General features: G+C 45.6%; 1 protein-coding gene across 1 annotated transcript in view; it reads right to left on the reverse strand.

Moving 5' to 3' along the window:
* ATOSB (atos homolog B) overlaps positions 1-13,468 on the reverse strand; it is a 36,804-nt gene extending 23,336 nt beyond the window's left edge. Inside the window, exon 1 of the mRNA XM_069964856.1 lies at positions 13,248-13,468. The gene's annotated coding sequence lies outside the window, so the exon portion shown is untranslated. The remainder of the gene's footprint in view (positions 1-13,247) is intronic.
* Between the last annotated feature and the right edge of the window lie 6,543 nt (positions 13,469-20,011).

The following is a 20,011-nucleotide window of genomic DNA, read 5'->3' on the forward strand; positions in this document are numbered from 1 at the left end:
AAATAGGTCCAGGTCTTATAAAGCGATCAACGATTTCTCGTTCGGTCGTTAATCGTTAACTGCATTTCAACCGAACAATTATCGTTTAGATTCGAACGATTTAACGATAATCTGAACGATAATCGTCCGGTGGAATAGGGCCCTAAGTCATCTGGTTGGTCGCCAAGAGCTTCTTCCTGCCTCATAGACCTTGATTGATAGATGTCACTCTCTGTCTTGGTATAGGGAGACATCTGTCAATCAACACTAATGTGGTGGGGAGAAGCGGCTGGAGACTGCCCTGATGTCTCGTGGTTCATGCTGCATGAAAGTGAATACTGGTTGCCTTTCAGGAGACCTTTCCATTAATTATCTAGCTATAGAATAGGCCATCAGTATCCGCATGGTAGGGGCTCACTCCTAGCATCACTATGCATCAGCTGGCTGGTATCCTTGGAGAAAACAAGCAATATATCCTTCATGTGGTCACTTAAAGAGTCACTGTCGTATTTTTTTTTTTTTTTTTTGCAGAAATCAATAGTCCAGGCAATTTTAAGAAACTTTGTAATTGGGTTTATTAGCCAAATCTGCCATTATCTGCATGTAAAAAGCCTTTTCCCAGGTCCCCCCCTCCTTCCTCTTTTTCATCCACTCTGAAAAATCTGAAAATTGTGACTTGTTGCAGGAGACGTCCCCTGTCTGTTCTAGGGAGAGGGGAGGGGGGAGGAGGAAGGAGGGAGTTAGCCGGCAGCAGAAAGCAGATAACAGAGGATTACAGGCACAGAGCTGGGTGACCGCTGTAATCCGAGCTCAGACAGGTCACTGGTGACTGTCACAGGAGATATCACGTGAGGGATTTGTAGATTAACTCTTTGTTGTCCTGTTTTGGTCTTTTCTTTAGCTCTCTCCATAGGAGAACAATGAAGACAGGGGGAGAGCTTCAAACTTCTTTTTCATGATAAAAATGCATTTTTCGGATAATAAACCCAATTACAAAGTTTCTTAAAATCGCCTGGACTATTGATTTCTGCAAAAAAAAAAAAAATTCACGACAGTGACACTTTAAGTCCCCTAGAAACGCTCTATCGGCCCATGTAAAAGGTGTCAGCAATCAGCCGGTAAACGTGAAAACCACTGATCGCATCTTTTGTGTGGATGGTAAAATTTAAAAAAGAAGTCCAATGACACAGGGCAGAGGGGTGCGGGAACATAATAAACAAAGTATACTTACCTGTCCCTGTGCCCCATAACGCTGCTCCCGGCTCCAGCTGCCAGTCGCCGGAAAAACCCAAGGGGCAGTGCTATAGAGACACAAGGTCCGGTAAGTATATTTTGTTTATTAAAGTGAATGTACCATCAGGTACATTAACTTTAACATGACCCGCGGATAGAACGGCGCCGGCACTGCGGTCCGTTTTTTGAACTGCAGCTTGGTTCCCAGGTACGGTGCCGTTCTATCCACGGGTACCGGCCAGGGCTGAAGCACTGGAGACAGGCTGTCCCACCCCCAGTGGGAGGAAATCCGCAGCACCATACCACGACATCAGCGCTGTTCTATCCGTGGGTAGTGTTAAAGCAAATGTACCTGATGGTACATTCACTTTAAAAGTTCCCACTTCCCCTTGCCGACCTTGCTTTTTTTTAATTTTTATTGGACTTTCCATTTTAATGTACTTCTATCCCCAATTGTAAAGGTCCTTCTACACTGGCCAATTATTGGGCAGGATTGTTGCTAGAAACGCTCAATCGGCCCATGGAAAAGGTGTCAGCGATCAGCCGAGATGCAGGAAAACCACTGATCCTTGGCTGATCAAATCTTTTGTGTGGATGGTAACATTTAAAAGGAGAGGTCCCATGACATTCACAAAAAAAAAAAAAAAAGCAAGGGCGTGCGAGAACTTAATAAACAAAGTATACTTACCTATCTTTGTGCCGGCGGCTGTCATAGAGACACAGGAGCGGCGGTATAGAATCACAAGGACTGGTAAGTATACCCGTCAGCCTTGCTTTTTTTTTTTTTTTTTTAATGGGACTTCCCATTTTAATGTACTGCTATGCCCTAAAGGTCCTTTTACATGTAAAGGTGTCAGCGATCAGCCGGAAAACAACTGATTCTCGGCTGATCATATCTTCTGTGTGGATGGTAAACTTTATCACTCTTGCCCACACATCTTCGATGTAAATAAAGGGTGTGCAGCCGATAGCAATACATTTAAATGGTCTCACAAACAATATGAAGGACACGCGATTAATCGCACTGAAATGATGATTCTAAAGGCAGTGTAAATGCATACCGATCTGTTCGCTTGCATGGCCCCATGATGGTCGGTGTAAAAGAACCCTTAGGCCTCCTTCACACATCTATGTCAGTTTTTACCAACAGGAAATCCTGATTGGGGGCCTCAGTATTACCTGACAGTATCAGAATGTATTCAAGAATACATTTAGGATTCTCCAATAAGGGTAAAAAAAATAAATGTATTATAGCATTTGGAATTCCAGACGTTCCCATAGATTTCTATAGGGGTATCCGTGATGGAATTGTGGACAGGTTACCACCTACTAAGAGCAGGAGAGGTTTTCTATGGGGATTTGCTGCAGCTTTGGACAGTTCCTGACATGGACAGAGGTGGCAGCAGAGAGCACTGTGTCACACTGGAAAGAATACACCACTTCCTGCAGGAAATACAGCAGCTGATAAGTACTGGAATACTTATATAGAAGTAAATTAGAAATCTATATAACTTTCTGAAACCAGTTGATTTGAACAAAAAAGATTTGTGACGGAGTACCCCTTTAAGGTAGTCAGGGCATGCTGGGAGTAGTTTTGCAATAGCTGATGGGGATCTCTGTACTAGAGGAACTCACCTCTGACAGGTATATATCTGAAGACGGTAAGGAGGGGGCTGAATCTCCATATAAAATTCCTGATGGATTCTGACTACTGCACGAGCAAGGAAGGAGACTCGGAGGATCTGTCATATTAAATGGATGATGTTGTTATCCCAAGCTCTGACAGTTTCTGAACACCCACTGGCTGACACGGGAAGGTGTGGGCCCTTTAAATTAACTCTCCTAGTGACTAATGCTAATTGCAGTGTCGCACGTCAGGAATAATTATACGCCGTTCCTCAGAGAGTATTCGTCTCCTATTGATGAGCCAGGGGCGGCCATAGAAAGAGAGAAGCAAAGTCAATTTAGCGTAACAATGTCTGTAGGTATCGTGGACGGAAAAGCTATGAGATCAAATCCTGTCCTATTCCCTGTAAATAGAAGCTTCTAATGCTGCGTTTACACGGAGCGATAATTTGCCCGATTAACAATCTCGAAATAACAATTTTTTTTATAACAATCAGCATTTAGACGGAATGATATATCGTACGGAAAATTCGTTTTGCGATCGCTGAAACCTATCTCGCACATAGGAAAAAATCGGTGAACGACAGTTTACACAGAACGATCTGCGAATTATTTTCGAACGCCAATTTTAGAACATGTAAGATAAAAATTAACGATTTCTCGCTCGTCGCTTGATCGTTCGCTGCGTTTACACGTACGATTATCGTTCGAATTCGATCGTTATCGTGCAAATTCGCTCGTTAATCGTTCCGTGTAAACGCAGCATTACTTTGCTTAATCTAATGCTAGGAAAGCTGGATGACCAACAATAAGGCCTCATGACAGCTCACTCCTTAAAGGGGTAGTTCATAAAAATTATTTCAAATCAGCTGATGCCATAAAATGCCAGAGATTTGTAATTTACTTCTATTTAAAAAAAATAATCTAAAATCTTCCAGTACTTATCAGCTGCTGTATGTCCTGCAGGAAGTGATGTATTCTCTCCAGTCTGACACAGTGCTCTCTGCTGCCACCTCTGTCCATGTCAGGAACTGTCCAGAGCAGTAGCAAATCCCCATAGAAAACCTCTACTGTTTTGGACAGTTCCTGACATGGACAGAGGTGGCAGCAGAGAGCACTGTGTCAGACTGGAGAGAATACGCCCCTTCCTGCAGGACATACAGCAGCTGGTAAGTACTGGAAGACTGGAGATTTTTAAAAGAAATAAATTACAAATCTATATACCTTTCTGGCACCAGAAGGTGTGTGGTACTGGAATTCTGAATGCCTTGAATTCTTTAGAAAAGCAAAATCTCATATCTAAGTAGCGATACACCGCCTGGGAATGTATGACGGCAATATTACCATGGGGCACAATGAGGATCTTCATAGGATAAGATGGGGCCTATGGGTGGTGTTACGCAGACGGATCTAACCTTGGCACGGTAATCCTGTAACCTGGGTCATGTTATACTATACAGGACAACCAAGGCTCTGTGCCAGCGATCAGTAAACGGGATCAGTAAACAGGATCAGTAAATGCGCTTCAGCATTTCCAGGCTGTTTGTATTATATTTGCTGAGGGGGAGCTAGATAAGAGCAGGGAGTCGGCCGCAGTATCGCACCGAGTCATTCCTATACTATGATAACCTATGTATGAGGACGCGGCCTGCCGTTACACACCCTGCTATAGGACTTAAAGGGGTACTCCTGTGAAATATAAGGGGAGATTTATCAAACATGGTGTCAAGTGAAACTGGCTCAGTTGCCCCTAGCAACCAATCAGATTCCACCTTTCATTTCTCACAGACTCTTTGAAAAAGGTGGAATCTGATTGGTTGCTAGGGGCAACTGAGCCAGTTTCACTTGACACCATGTTTGATAAATCTCCCCCATAGTCTTTTCAGATCAACTGGTGTCAAAGTTATATGGATTTATAAATAACTTCTTTTAAAAATTCTCCAGTCTTCCGGTACTTATCAGCTGCTGTATGTCCTGCAGGAAGTGGTGTATTTTTTTCAGTCTGACACAGTACTCTCTGCTGCCACCTCTGTCCATGTCAGGAACTGTCCAGAGCAGTAGCAAATCCCCATAGAAAAGAAGTGTCAATGCCAGGGACTGCAGTTGTCCTGTTGCCTAGGCCAAAGGACAAGCTTCTGTCCCTTCATGAGTAAATGGTATAAAGCCTAAGGGGAATGATGTGAACGTAATATGGGCGGCTGCCAGTTTGGATCATCAGAAGCGCAGTCTGGTAGAGACCTGCGGCTGTAACATGGAAGTAAACTGTATGACGCTGGTGTGAAACCAGCCTAAGGGGACGTTCACACGGACAGAGCACACACTGATTTGGATGCGGAAAATGGCTGTTTTTTTTGTGTCCAAAAAGGGCGTCTCGATGCTCAAAATCCACCATCTGTTGCGTTCAATGGGAGCAGAGAATTGCACTAGATGTCAATGCTTGTCAGTACTGAAGCTTCAATTAAAGTTCAGGGGAGCTGCGGGGCCCGACCAACATCGGCTCAGGCCGGGCCTGCTTGAACTTATAATTAGGCCGGGTTCACATGTACTGTATCCGCAGCGAATTTCATGCTGCGAGTTCGCTACGGAATCCACTGCGGATACCTTCCCGTTTGCTTCAATGGGATGACATACTCGCAGAGAGATTGTACTTCCCCCTATATGTCAAAGTCAGCGCCCTTAACCCCTTAGCGACCCATGACTTACCTGGTAAGTCATGGTGCCGCGGGGGGTGTTCAGAGCGGGGTCCTGCCAGGACGGGCAATGCCTCTATTAGCCGGCGCGGGTCCCGTTGCCGCGCCGGCTAATTAAGCACTTCAATGCAGCTGTCAAACCTGACAGCTGCATTGAAGGGCTTCAGACCTCACGTCCCTGGTGTCTAGTGGGACGGATCTCCCCCCCCCGCCCCCGTGAGAAGACACCGTTCTTCTGCCTGTGCCGGGCCTCAGCGTCGCAATGACGCCGATTCCGGCTCGGCAATAGATTGCTGTGGCCTGCAGCAGGCCAAAGCAATCTATGACCGATCTAATCGATCTTTGCTGTGTATATACACAGCATTGATCTCTATGAGAGATCGGTGCTGTGTATATACAAGTCCCCCAGAGGGACTTCTAGTTCATATAAGGAAAAAAGTGTTTCTATTAATAAAAAAAATCCCCTCCCCTAATAAAAGGCCAAATCACCCCCCTGTTCCCATTTTATAAATATAAATTAATAAACAAATAAATAAGCATATTTCGTATCGCCGCACACGTAATCGCCCGAACTATTAATTAATCACATTCCTGATCTCGCACGGTAAACGGCGTAAGCGCAAAAAAATTTCAAAGTGCAAAATTGCGCATTTTTGGTTGCATCAAATCCAGAAAAAAATGTAATAAAAAGTCATATATGCGCAATCAAGGTACCGATAGAAAGAACACATCATGGCGCAAACAAATTACACCTCGCACAGCCCCATAGACAAAAGGATTAAAGCGCTATAAGCCTGGGAATGGAGCGATTTTAAGGAACATATATTTGTTAACAATGGTTTGAATTTTTTAAAAGCCATCAGGTGAACGGCGTAAATGCAAAACTCCCCGAAATCAAAATAAATTCTTTTTTTTTTTTTTTCAATTTGACAGCGCAAATAATTTTTTTCCGGTTTCGCAGCATATTTTATGGAAAAATAATGCCGGTCATTGCAAAGTACAATTGGTTTCGCAAAAAATAAGCGCTCATATACGTCTCTAGGTGAAAAAATGCAAGCGCTATGGACTTTTAAACATAAAATGGAACAAGCAAAAGAGCAAAAACGAAAATTGGCTTTGACCTTAAGGGGTTAATGGGGTTATCCAGCGCTACAAAAACATGGCCACTTTCTTTCAGAGACAACACGACTGAGCACCAAAAACTCACCCAAGCTGGAGACGAGAGCGGTGCTGTCTTTGGAAGAAAGTGACCATGTTTTTGTAGCGCTGGAGAACCCCTTTAACCCCCCCGCAGCCCGAGTACAAACTTTACCAGGTCCCCGCTCCGGCTTGCTTCGGGGGCTCTTGGCATCTCCCAGCACTCTTATTGGCAGCAGGGCAGCGCACTGGTTGGCTGAGCGCCAGGAGCCCCCGGAGCGGGGACCTGGTAAAGTATGTACCCAGGCTGTGAGGGCGTTGACAATCTCTTTGCGAATATGTTATCCCATTGAAGTGAATGGGAAGGTATCTGCAGCGGATACGGTATGTGTGAACCCGGACCTATAATAGTTCAGCATGAGGGTACAAATACACAGCGGAGCATATATTACCTGCTCCACGCTCCGGCTTGCTTCGGGGGCTCCTGGCGTCTGGATGTCCCACTCAGCCAATGAGTGTGTGCTCTATCCGTGTGAACGTCCCCTTAGGCTGGTTTCACGCGAACGTCATACAGTTTGCTTCCATAGGCGCAGGGTCTGCCAGACTGCGTTTCTGATTATCCAAACTGGCAGCCGCCCATATTACACTCATGTGAAATCACCTGAGGCTTTATAAGTTACCATCATGCCAGTCCTTCATTTACTCAATAAGGGCCAAAAGCTTGACCTTTGGCCTAGGCAACAGGACAACTGCAAACCCTGGCACTGACACTGCTTTTCTACAAGAATTTGCTGCTCTGGACAGTTCCTGACATGGACAGAGGTGGCAGCAGAGAGCACTGTGTCAGACTGGAGAGAATACACCACTTCCTGCAGGACATACAGCAGCTGATAAGTACTGCAATACTTCAGATTTTTAAATTTGTAAAGCGATTATTACAATCATAATAATTCAGCATTAGGGTAATAATCCCTTTATTTACAGAGCAACAATATACCCCCCAGCACTGTAGATAGGTCTGTTATTATTCACTTTGGTCCCCGTCACCAAGTGGGTTCATGTCCAAGGGAACTTCTGTGATGTAATTTCTTAAATTACAGATTTGTAAATGACTTCTAATTAAAAAAAATCTCCAGTCTTCCAGTACTTATCAGCTTCTGTATGTCCTGCAGGAAGTGGTATATTGTTTCCAATCTGACACATTGTTCTCTGCTGCCACCTCTGTCCAGAACAGGAAAGGTTTTCTATGGGGATTTGCTGCTGCTCTGGACAGTTCCTGACATGGACAGAGATGGCAGCAGAGAGCACTGTGTCAGACTGCAAAGAATACACCACTTCAAGCAGGACATACAGCAGCTGATAAGTACTTAAGGAATGGATACTTTTAAACAGAAGTCATTAACGAATTACTGACACCAGTTGATTTACCCAGTGCAAGTGTTATAGAATCCAGCAATGTATTTTTTATGCAGAGTCACAGTCTCAGGACTATACACGGGGGATGGAGCAGCCGTATATAGCACTTTCACCTTTACATATGTTCTTACAAAAGGTGTACTGCAGACAGACTGAAGCCCCGCCCACCTGACCGCAGAGGACACAGCTTCTCCCGCTCACAAGCACGCTAAGGCTTTGTTCACACCCTGTATCACTGGAGATTCTGTACTGTAGTTCTGAGACTGAAAAACTGTTCCAACCAAGAACTTCTCACTGCTGAAGGTTTGCTACAGCCGCAGCAGTCCACGCCTGGAAAGTGCTACCTGATTGCTGCAAAACTGGCACTTGCAGTCCTGGCAGCCACAGGTTATTCTGGTATCTGGTAAGGTTTTCATCCTCTGGATGTAACAAGAATGTTTCTATTCACAGACAGCAAGAAGGGATTATGAAAGGGAACCCGTCATCACTTTCCTGCTGCCTGAGCCAGGAGTCATTGGGGCGGTCCCTGGTGGCTTCGCCCCACCCTGCTGACCTTGATTGACATAAGTCTTCCCACACCCAAACACTTAGCTCAGCTCCAAATCAATGTAATTCCGCTGCAATACCAGATACAACCTGAGGACAAGAGTGGCGCCATTTTAAAAAGGAAGCAGCTATGAGATTATTTTTATTACTCTGGATAACCCCTCTAATGGGGTACTCCAGCAAAAAAAAAGTTTTATTTCAAATTAACTGGTGTCAAAGTTATACAGCCATTACCCTTACTTCTATTTAAAAATCCCAAGTCTTCCAGTACTTATGAGCTGCTGTATGTCCTGCAGGAAGTGGTGTATTCTCTCCAGTCTGACACAGTGCTCTCTGCTGCCACCTCTGTCCATGTCAGGAAGTGTCCAGAGCAGGAGAGGCTTTTGCTGCTGCTTTGGACAGAGGTGGCAGCAGAGAGATCTGTGTCAGACTGGAAAGAATACACCACTTCCTGCAGGACATACAGCAGCTGATAAGTACTGGAAGACTGGAGATTTTAAATTAGAAGTAATTTACTAATCTAAATAATTTTCTGAAACCAGTTGATTTGAAAAAAGAAAAAAAAAAATCACCTGAGTTCCCCTTTAATAAGATAATAGGTCCGCCAGGCACCGCACAGTATACAAGCTATATATTTTCGTACGTGGTCCCATCCCTCCCCGCTATGACAAGGCTCCGCACAACACCCGACTCCTCTCTGACTCTAACACAACTATATTCAGGGAAAGAAAATAGAAAACTTCTATATTTAGCAAAACAACTTCAGTTTCAAGGATTCTGTGAGTCACCTTGTCACTCAGGAGCTCGAGAAGAACGAAAACCATCCAGGAAATAAGGGCGACTGTATCCACTGTAAGAAAAGCGGAATCCTGGGAGATTAGGAAGAGAAGGAGGTCTGTACTGTCCCCAGAATAATATAAAAAAATACACCATGACATGTGTCTGGTTTTTAAAGGGGTACTCCAGAGGGGGAAAAAATATTGTCAGAAAGTTATACAGATTTTTGCATTATTTCTATTTAAAAATCTCCAGTCTTCCAGTACTTATCAGCTGCTGTATGTCCTGCAGGATGTTGTGTTTTCTTTCCAGTCTGACACAGTGCTCTCTGCTGCCATCTCTGTCCATGTCATTAACTGTCCAGAGCAGGAGAAGTTTTCTATGAGGATTTGCTGCTGCTCTGGACAGTTCCTGACATGGACAGAGGTGGCAGCAGAGAGCACTGTGTCAGACTGGACAGAATACACCACTTCCTGCAGGACATACAGCAGCTGATAAGTACTGGAAGACTGGAGTTTTTTTCCTAATAGAGGTCAATTACAGATCTCTGGCACTTTCTGACACCATTACACTGTGATATACATTGAAAGACTGGACATTTTTAACAGATCTTTGGAACCAGTTAATTTGAAAGATTTTTTTTTCAGCTGCTGGAGTTCCCCTTTAATATCATCTCCAATGGGATAAAAAAAGATTTGGCATGTTGAAACTCAGACGGCTTCTTTGCCTACGGGGACACTCGTACACTATCAAGAGGTTCTGTCAAGATCCTACTTATCTTCTATGTATGGCCACCTATAGGGCCCTATTCCACCGGACGATTATCGTTCGCATAATCGTTAACGATTAACGATCTGAAACGACCGCTACTGCGAAAGACCTGAAAACGTTCACTCATTTCCATGGAACGATAATTGTTACTTATGATCGTATGTGCGATCGTTTTTTCTTCGCTATTTCTTGGCTATTGTGTTCGTATCTACTGCGAACGACCGAACGACGTCTTATTCAATGCGAACGATAAAACGATAAAAAATAGGTCCAGGTCTTTTAAAGCGATCAACGATTTCTCGTCCGATCGTCAATCGTTAACTGCATTTCAACCGAACGATCGTTTAGATTCGAACGATTTAACGATAATCTGAACGATAATCGTCCGGTGGAATAGGGCCCTTGGACTCTGACCACAAGGTGCCCAATTAAAGGGGTCGATTTTTTTATTTTTATTTTTTGACCCAGGTACTAAAAAAAAAAAAAAAAAAAAAAAAAAAATCAATCATACTCACCTGCACATACCAGAATTACTACCCAGATTACTTTCTATAGGGGGGGGGGGGGAAGGTTCCTGGACAACCCCTTTAACCCACACACTGCTGACTCCAGTTACCTGCGTGTTTACACTGTACATGCACCTGAGATAAGTGACAAGGAGAGTGGCGGTATATAGCGACGCACAGGGTAATGTCCTCTGTCCTTAAAGGGGTTATCCAGCGCTACAAAAACATGGCCACTTTCTTTCAGAGACAACACAACTCTTGTCTCCAGTTCAGGTGCAGTTTGCAATTAAGCTCCATTCACTTCAATGGAACTGAGCAGCAAAACCCCGCCCAAGCTGGAGACAAGAGTGGTGCTGTCTCTGGAAGAAAGTGGCCATTTTTTTGTAAAGCTGGATAACCCCTTTAAGAATACTGCAGGGGACAATTACCATGGAAGGATCACGGAATCCCAAAATGAACATCCCTACAGTTAAAGGGGTCATGTGAATGAATCTTAAAGGGATAGTCCTGCATTTATTTTAAAAAGTTTAAAAAAAAAAAGTGACTCCACCCCCTTTCCACAGCCATCTTGGTGCTCACTGGGTCCACACTCATTTCAACACACAGGAAATGCCCGCTCAGCCAATCACTGGGCTGCAACAGTGACCCGCCTCCACCAGTGATTGGCTGAGTGGGGATATTTAGTCATCTTTTGTGGATCAGGAAGTAGTGATCAGCAGGGACCCTCAGGGGCGGGGGTCAGGCAGGTCAGGCCTACATTGTGTACAACAGGCTGCACTCCAGGTATATCTGCCCGCACCGACACATTGTAGCAAACAGATCAGGATTTCTGTCGATATGTTTAAAGGGGTTCTCCAGCGCTGCAAAAAAATGGCCGCTTTCTTCCAGCGACAGCATCACTCTTGTCTCCAGTTTGGGTTCAGATTTTGATACTTAGTTCCATTGAAGTGAATGGAGCTTAATTACAAACCACACCTGGAGACAAGATAAGTGCTGTCTCTGGAAGAAAGTGGCCATGTTTTGTAGCGCTGGAGAACCCCTTTAACTCACAAATAGCACAGAGGTGGCAACATCAGAGAAGGGGGCTCATCAGAGAGGGAGGAGCCACTGCAGTATCCAGACTCCGCCTCTACTGTAAAGAAAGAGGGAGGGCGGGGCATGCTGGGAATGATAGTGGGGGGGTCACAGGGCAGCTTCTATGGAGGCGGGGCCTGTATCATCAGCTCTTCTTATAGTTACTAACCGATATTTGTTTTCCAGGAAGCTTGGTGAAAACCAATATGGCCGCTATCATAAGGACGTTCACCAAGGTTTTTTTTTTTTTTAGTGATCTCGGAGGCTTAGGCTGAGGTCACACTGCGTGTTTGTTTGTTTTTTTCATCCATGTTTACAAAAAACTGATGAAAAAACGGACGCATTTGTGTGCATCCGTTTTGATTTTTTTTTCCCATTGACTTCCATTGTTAGAAAAAGGGATCAAAACGCATCCGATTTTTAACGGACACAAAAACGTGCTTGACCACATATTTGTGTCAAAAAAAAAAAAAAAAAAAGAATTGAATGCATCTGTTTTTTTAAACAGATGCATTTCAATTTTTTTTTTTTTTTTTTTTTAATAATGGAATTGAATGGGAAAACGGACGCACACAAATGCGTCAGTTTTTTCATCCGTTTTTTGGGAAAAACGGATGAAAAAAAAAATCATAGTGTGAACCCGGCCCTACAGCTACATGCAAGTATCTGCAAAGAATGGCGCAATAGCAATGTCATAGATGAAACATGCCGCCGTGTAGATTCAGCAATGGGCCCCTACAGTATCGGGGCCCCATCTACGCGGATTCCATATGTTCTCCCCTACAGGCAGCGGTTTAGATTGGCGCTCGCTGTATATAATCTGGAAGGTCCTGGTAAGGACAGGGCCACACTCCTAGGCCTCCTATGTAGTCACTACATATATATATATATATGTATATACACACTGCAGGGCATATACTGGCACCATATATCATCATATACAATACATGGGTAAGCCATATGGTGATGCCAGTGTCTCTGCCCCCAGTATGTGGCACTGCAGGCTCTATGTTCTGCAGCTGATCTATATATAAGACTATGGCAGTGTGACTAATGCCCTCCAGCCTGGTCACTGCCCCGGGCACCTGCCACACCTCTGCCTATGAGGGTATATAGCAGCAGCTGTCTGTATCCAGTCTAGGTCAGCAGCGGGGGAGGTGGGCTCTCCTGTAGGTTACAATAGACTGGGTGGCACACACCTCACTGTGTATGGAAGGCTGGCATCACAGTCACTGTCCCCTGGCAGGAGAGAAGTACTACAGGGCTCACCAGTCAGATATAAGGGGGTGGGAGATGGGGAGGACATTAGATTGTAAGCCTTTAGGTCAAGGCCCAGCAGGGAGATGCATGTCCCAGTACATAGCAGCACACAGCCCAGCCCTGACTCATCCACTTCCCCTGCTGCACCCCCTCCCAAAGCCCAGGAGGAGGGGGAGCTGCCCCCCACACATCCCCCTCCCCAGACACACACCAGCAAAACAACCAGACTTACCCCAAACTTTTCCAGGGAAGAGAAGCTGGAGGGGGGCAGGGGGCAGGCTGAGGAGGGGGCTGTGCAGGGAGGGAGCTGTGCTGCTGTCAGGGTGCCTGCCGGGGGCAGCTGGCCGTGTGTCAGGGAGGGGGCAGTGCAGGGAGAGGGGGTGCCTGGGTGGAGGGGCAGCAGCTAATGCCCTGTGCTCTGCCCCCTGCACACTCACTGCTGCTGCTGCCAGCTGATTGTGCTTCCCCTGCCCACCCCTCACACTGGCCACGCCCCCCCGGACGGGCCTGCCCTCTGATTGGTGCTCGGGACTTCATTGCCATTGGTGGGCAGGGATGTCACTGCAAAAGTGCCCCCTCCCGGCCCGGACTGCCACTCACCTTGCAGCAGTAACCCCTCCAGCGCCGGACTACAGCATTAACCCCTCCAGCGCCGGACTACAGCAGTAACCCCTCCAGCGCCGGACTACAGCAGTAACCCCTCCAGCGCCGGACTACAGCAGTAACCCCTCCAGCGCCGGACTACAGCATTAACTCCTCCAGCGCCGGACTACAGCAGTAACCCCTCCAGCGCCGGACTACAGCATTAACCCCTCCAGCGCCGGACTACAGCAGTAACCCCTCCAGCGCCGGACTACAGCATTAACCCCTGCACTGCCAACCCCAACAGCATTGACCCCTGCACTGCCAGGCTACAGCATTAACCCCTGCACTGCCAGCCCTCACAACAGCATTAACCCCTGCACTGCCCGTCTACAGCATTAACCCCTGCACTGCCAGATCTGACTACAGCATTAACCCCTGCACTGACAGACTACAGCATTGACCCAGACACTGCCACCTCTGACTCCAGTATTAACCCCTGCACTGCCGAATCTGATTATAGCATTAACCCCTGCACTGCCAGACTACAGCATTAACCCCTGCACTCCCGGCTCTGATTATAGCATTAACCCCTGCACTGCCAGACTACAGCATTAACCCCTGCACTGCCGGCTCTGATTATAGCATTAACCCCTGCACTGCCAGACTACAGCATTGACCCCGGCACTGCCGCCTCTGACTCAAGTATTAACCCCTGCACCCCCAGCTCTAACTCCAGCATTAACCCCTGCACTGCCGTCCCTGACTAATGCATTAACCCCTGCACTGCCAGACTACAGCATTAACCCCTGCACTGCCATTTCCAACTAATGCATTAACCCCTGCACTGTCACCTCTGACTACAGCATTCATTACAGGGGTCATCTGTGTATTAACAAAAAAAAAAAAAAAATTCAGCTGATATAATAAACTTCTCCATACTCTAAAATGTGATGCTGTGTCCCCCATAGGAATGAGCTATCACATGAGCCTGCAGTAGTGATGGTGTTATGGTGGGCTCCTAGCCGACAGCCATGTAAGCATACAGCAGGGAATGGGATGGGTTAGGTAAGGCAGAGTTCACACTACCATTGTTCATTCTGTTCTTCTCCATCAGGGATCTGGTAAGTCCACTGCACACCTGACACCAACAGTCTTCCATAGAAACCATTGACTTTAATGGGGGTCCATCTGATTTGTACGAGTGGCAAGACTTTAAATGAGGCCAGAGGTTCCACCATAATTGGTTGTACCAAACTGCCTGTCAGCTCTTGTTCACCCTATGGGGATCTCACAGCATCACCCAGCAAGGTTTTAAAGGGGATATCCAGCTAAATTTGATTCTTTTTCTTTCAAATCAAATGGGAAGACTTGAGATTTTTTTAATAGAAGTAAATTACAAATCTATATATCTTTCTGATATCATTTGATTTGAAAGAAAAAGATTTTTGCTGGACAACCCCTTTAATATTTGGTGGATCCATCTGAACCACATGTGCTTCTGATCTGTTGATCTTCTCCTTCGCTCTATATAAAACAAAAAGTGGTGCATCCAGTTTTTTATTCTGAAATAGTACAGAGGTCTATTCTATCCTATCCAGGTTAAAAAAACAAACAGAATGCAATGGAAACTTCAAAAAACATATGCCCCTTTGCCAGGCGTTTTCCGATAGGAGTCTATGCATCTGTTAAAGGGGTAGTTCACCCACAAAAAAATTCTTTCAAATGGACTGGTGCCAGAAAGTACCAGAGATTTGTAATTCTATTAAAAAATCTCCAGTCTTCCAGTACTTATCAGCTGCTGTATATCCTAAAATTTGTGCACCTTTTCCGTGGTGTATGCCAGGGTGAACAATAATTTATCATCCTCTTAATTTCAAATCTCTGGTACTTTCTGGCACCGGTTAATTTGAAAGAAAAATAATTTGGGTGAACTACCCCATTTAAGCGAACATCACAAGGGTCTCTCTTCTCTAGAGGTGTATGCATGCTAGCGGAAACAATAAAACATGGTGGGAGAAGAGGCTTTTTGGATCCACTGAAATGCAGACAATTGGTTCCACACACCCAAACTAATGTTTTTTTTTATTCTGAATAACATGTAAAACTAATTAAACAAACAATGAGAAACAGCTGAATATATGATATAAGTTACTGTACTGTAAGTAACCGGGAACATTATAGCAGCAGTGTGTGTAGCTGAGTGTGAGTGCAGGCACATTATAGCAGCAGTGTGTATAGCTGAGTGTGAGTGCAGGCACATTATAGCAGCAGTGTTTGTAGCTGAGTGTGAGTGCAGGCACATTATAGCAGCAGTGTGTATAGCTGAGTGTACCTGCAGGCACATTATAGCAGCAGTGTGTATAGCTGAGTGTAAGTGCAGGCACATTATAGCAGCAGTGTGTATAGCTGAGTGTGAGTGCAGGCACATTATAGCAGGAGTGGAGAGGATGGGAAACACAAAGGCTGGCAGAGACTGCAGGGAGCATGAAGGAATGAGCAGGGCAGATGTGGGCACATACATGCAGCAGTCCTGTCCCATGATGCAAGCCCCAGCCTGAAGTGGATCTGCTATGATTTGGAAGGTTAGGGAGACTTCCTGGGTCAGAGTACAGTGCTGTAGACCCCAGGGAGCTCGTAAAGCGAACCTGTACCCGCAATCCGAGGCCCCCCTCCCCAAACCACTTGTAACTTTGGATATCTGCTTTTAATCCAAGATCTGTCCTGGGGTCCATTCGGCAGGTGATGCAGTTATTGTCCTAAAAAAACAACTTTTAAACTTGCAGCCCAGTGTCAAACAGCCGTGGCTTAGCATATCTGAGCCCTAACTTTGCACCACCCCTCCGTCCCTCCTCCCTATCCTCCTCATCATTAGGAATGCCACTGGAAGATTTTCTCCTGTATGACCATTGCACAGTTGCCTTAATGATCCAGCCCATGTGTGGGGCTGACACAGGTGGGGAATAGGAGGCAATCTGCCTGGAGCATTCCCAGGGCCGGATTAAAGGGAGGGCACCAGGGGCACGTGCCCCGGGGCCTCCACCACTTAGGGGCCCCCACCAGCTCGAACCCTAGCAGAACGGTGCTGCTAACCCAGGATATCAGGCCATGTAATAGGGCCCTAACACAGTGGGCAACAGCTTGCATAAAGTGCTGTGTTCTCACATTGCGTTATTAACACAAACACAATGTGGGAATACGCTCTGATACTTAGTCCACCCCCCCCCCCACCCCCGCTCCTGTCTCTAGGGCCTGGCATCTTCCCCTGTACTGCAGCCTCTAGTGACCACGTGCATAGCAGAAGAGGATGCTGACCCATACAGCCAGAAGCGAGGAGGGGTCTGTGCTAAGTCACCTACAGTAAGCAGCCATCTGTATAGATCGCGGTATAGTTTATTTTATTTTATTTTTTTTGAAGGGGGGGGGGGATTGTCGCCCAGGGCCTACGCCAACCTTAATCCGGCCCTGAGCATTCCTAATGATGAAGAGGGCGGGGAGGAGGGACAGAGAGGTTGTGCCAGCCTAATGCATACACAATATAAGCCCCGGCCGTTGGACACGGGGCTGCAAGTTTAAAAGTTGTTTTATAGGACAATAACTGCATCACCTGCCAAATGGACCCCAGGACAGGCCCCTCTGTTGGCCTGAGCCCCTGTGCAGCTGAAGCGGCTGCACAAGTGATATGTTCACCTCTGTAGCGCTGTATATATATCAGGCTGGATTCACATCAGTGTTTTTCCCACTAATGAATGGATCCATGCATATTAAATGAATGGGTAAGCACAAACTGATGAGCAAGCCAATGGCAAAAAAATTTTTTAAGGGCACTTTTTGTCTGGCGTTTTGAAGCCTCCCCCCCCCCCCCCCCCCCCCCCAAAAAAAAAAAAAAAAAAAAAAAAGCCTTAAAAGAAGACCAATACTCCAATATACCAATTTCTTTGGCGTAATTGAAGTGGAAATTCAAAGCCCCAATGACTTCTATAGGATTTCTTAAGCGGAATCCACCAAAAGAATTTACATGTCAACTCTTTGGGTGGAAAGTGGATCCGCGGCAGAACATTCCACGTGTAAATTCTGCCGCATGAAGAACAGAGCAGAAACACAATAGAACATTGCTTTGGAAACCAGTCAAATTTTTTCCAACCTAATATGGAATTTCTAGGTTGGGGGGGGGGCAGTTTTTACTGTGTTTTTTTTTTCTGCCCTTTTATCTAATTAATGTATTAGTATGGGCATACTTTTATTTGGTCATTTATTCCCGGCTTTTTTTTTTAATTACAGGTCATGTGTTTTTTTTATCATAGGATTTCAGGATTTCAATTGAAAAAACTGGTAAGAAAAAGAAAATGAAAAAAAAAAAAACAGTCACCATGCATGGATTTTTTTTCTCCTCTTATAAAAGTCATGACGCTATGTGATGCAAACTGGAAACTCGCACGGAGTCTCTGGTGCCGCAGTCATAACTTCCACTACAATAGAAATCATAGCCGGCGCTATGAATGACAGAGAACAACTGTACAGCTGCTGACTCTTAGAGGGGCCCGTCAGCTCTGTCGTGGGGCCTGTCATCTTGACAGGAAGAACGGAGCGGCATGCTGTGCTTTGTCTTCCCATCAAATCTGCTGGAAGCTCTGAACCTCTCCCAGTAGTGTGAATGGAGCCTTAGAGGTGCAGTTATTGAAGCAGTATTCTAACCCAAAGCCAGACATGGATACAGCAGGAAAAATCTTTATATTTCCAATTCTGATCGGGGTATTAAAGGGGTAGTTCACCCCAGTTTTTTTTCTTTCAAATCAACTGGTCCCAGAAAGTGCCAGAGATTTGTAATTTACTTCTAATTTACTTCCAGTACTTATCAGCTGCCGTATGTCCTGCAGGAAGTGGCGTTTTCTTTCCAGTCTGGCACAGTGTTCTCTGCTGCCACCTCTGTCCATGTCAGGAACTGTCCAGAGCAGTAGCAAATCCCTATAGAAAACCTCTCCTGCCCTCCAGACTGGAAATAATACTGCCTCCTGCGTGTCATACAGCAACTGATAAGTACTGGAACGCCTGAGAGTTTTTAATAGAAGTAAATTACAAATCTCTGGAACTTTCTGGTACCAGTTGATTTAAGAGAATTTTTTTTAACTATTCCTTTAAGGACTTGCTGCATAGTGAATAGGTGGCGGGTGATGCAGGAAGTTTTATGGTGGCCTTGCGGTCTGGTGCATTGTGGGTTATGGCCATTGTCTGAGGCCTTGGTGGATGTGACTGCAGGATAATAGGGACGTTCCTAGTGTAGCAGACGTCGCCATGCTGTGCAGGGCCGGGATCCTCCACTGTCTGCTCCGTATGGTAATGATCAGGATTAGGAGGAGATGATCCATCATCATGAGCGGCTGGGGAGAGTCTCTTCTATCACCTGCACCCACTGAATCACCGCCATTGTGGATGTCTAGGTGACTAAAAGCGGCAGTAATGGGGCCGTACAAAGGTATACATTTTATAATCAGTACCTCAAAAGCCAGTGATGTCAGAGTGCCCTCATAGTGACTCCATGATGGCAGCCAGAGCTCCTCCATACAGTCCCCACGTTAGAGGACAACCATATAGAGCGCATAAAGGTGCTAACACAACCCGCCATAGCTAAAGTGGTGCCCTGCCCATACAATTTATTACCCACAGTCATAGAGGAAAGGGACCCAGGAATTTGGGGGGGGGGATGCAAGAAAAAAGTATATTCCCGCAGTCAGTGACAGCCTGAAAGCCCATGTATAAACTATGTAAAATGTTCTATAAAATAGTAATAGCAAGCAGAGTGCCCCTATAATAATAAACGGGTGTCCTCTACAATAGCAGGCAGGGTACCCCTATAATAAAAGGCTAGGTACCCTATAACAGCAGTTAGAGTACCCTATAATAATCAGAGTGTTGCCTATAACAGCAGTCGGAGTACCCTATAATATTCAGAATGTCCCCTATAACAGCAGTCAGAGTACCTCCATAATAGAATCCAGAGTACCCGTATAATAGCCAACAGGTTGTCCCATTAACAATAGGCTGAAAAAACTATAATAACAACCAGAGTGTCCCCTAGAACTGCAGTCAGAGTAACCCCATAATAACAGATACCCCTATAACAGCAGTGTTCCATATAACAGCAGTTAGAGTAACCCAATAATAGCAGATACCCCTATACGAGCAGCCAGAGTGTCCCCTAGAACAGCAGTCAGAGGAACCCCATAATAATCAGTGTCCCCTAGAACAGCAGTCAGAGTGTCCCCTATAACAGCAGTCAGAGTAACCCCATAATAACAGATACCCCTATAAGAGCAGTCAGAGTGTCCCCTATAACAGCAGTCAGAGTAACCCCATAATAACAGATACCCCTATAAGAGCAGTCAGTGTCCCCTATAACAGCAGTCAGAGCAACCC

This window comes from Dendropsophus ebraccatus, chromosome 3 (assembly GCF_027789765.1).
Source record: "Dendropsophus ebraccatus isolate aDenEbr1 chromosome 3, aDenEbr1.pat, whole genome shotgun sequence".
In the NCBI taxonomy this organism is placed as follows: domain Eukaryota; kingdom Metazoa; phylum Chordata; class Amphibia; order Anura; family Hylidae; genus Dendropsophus; species Dendropsophus ebraccatus.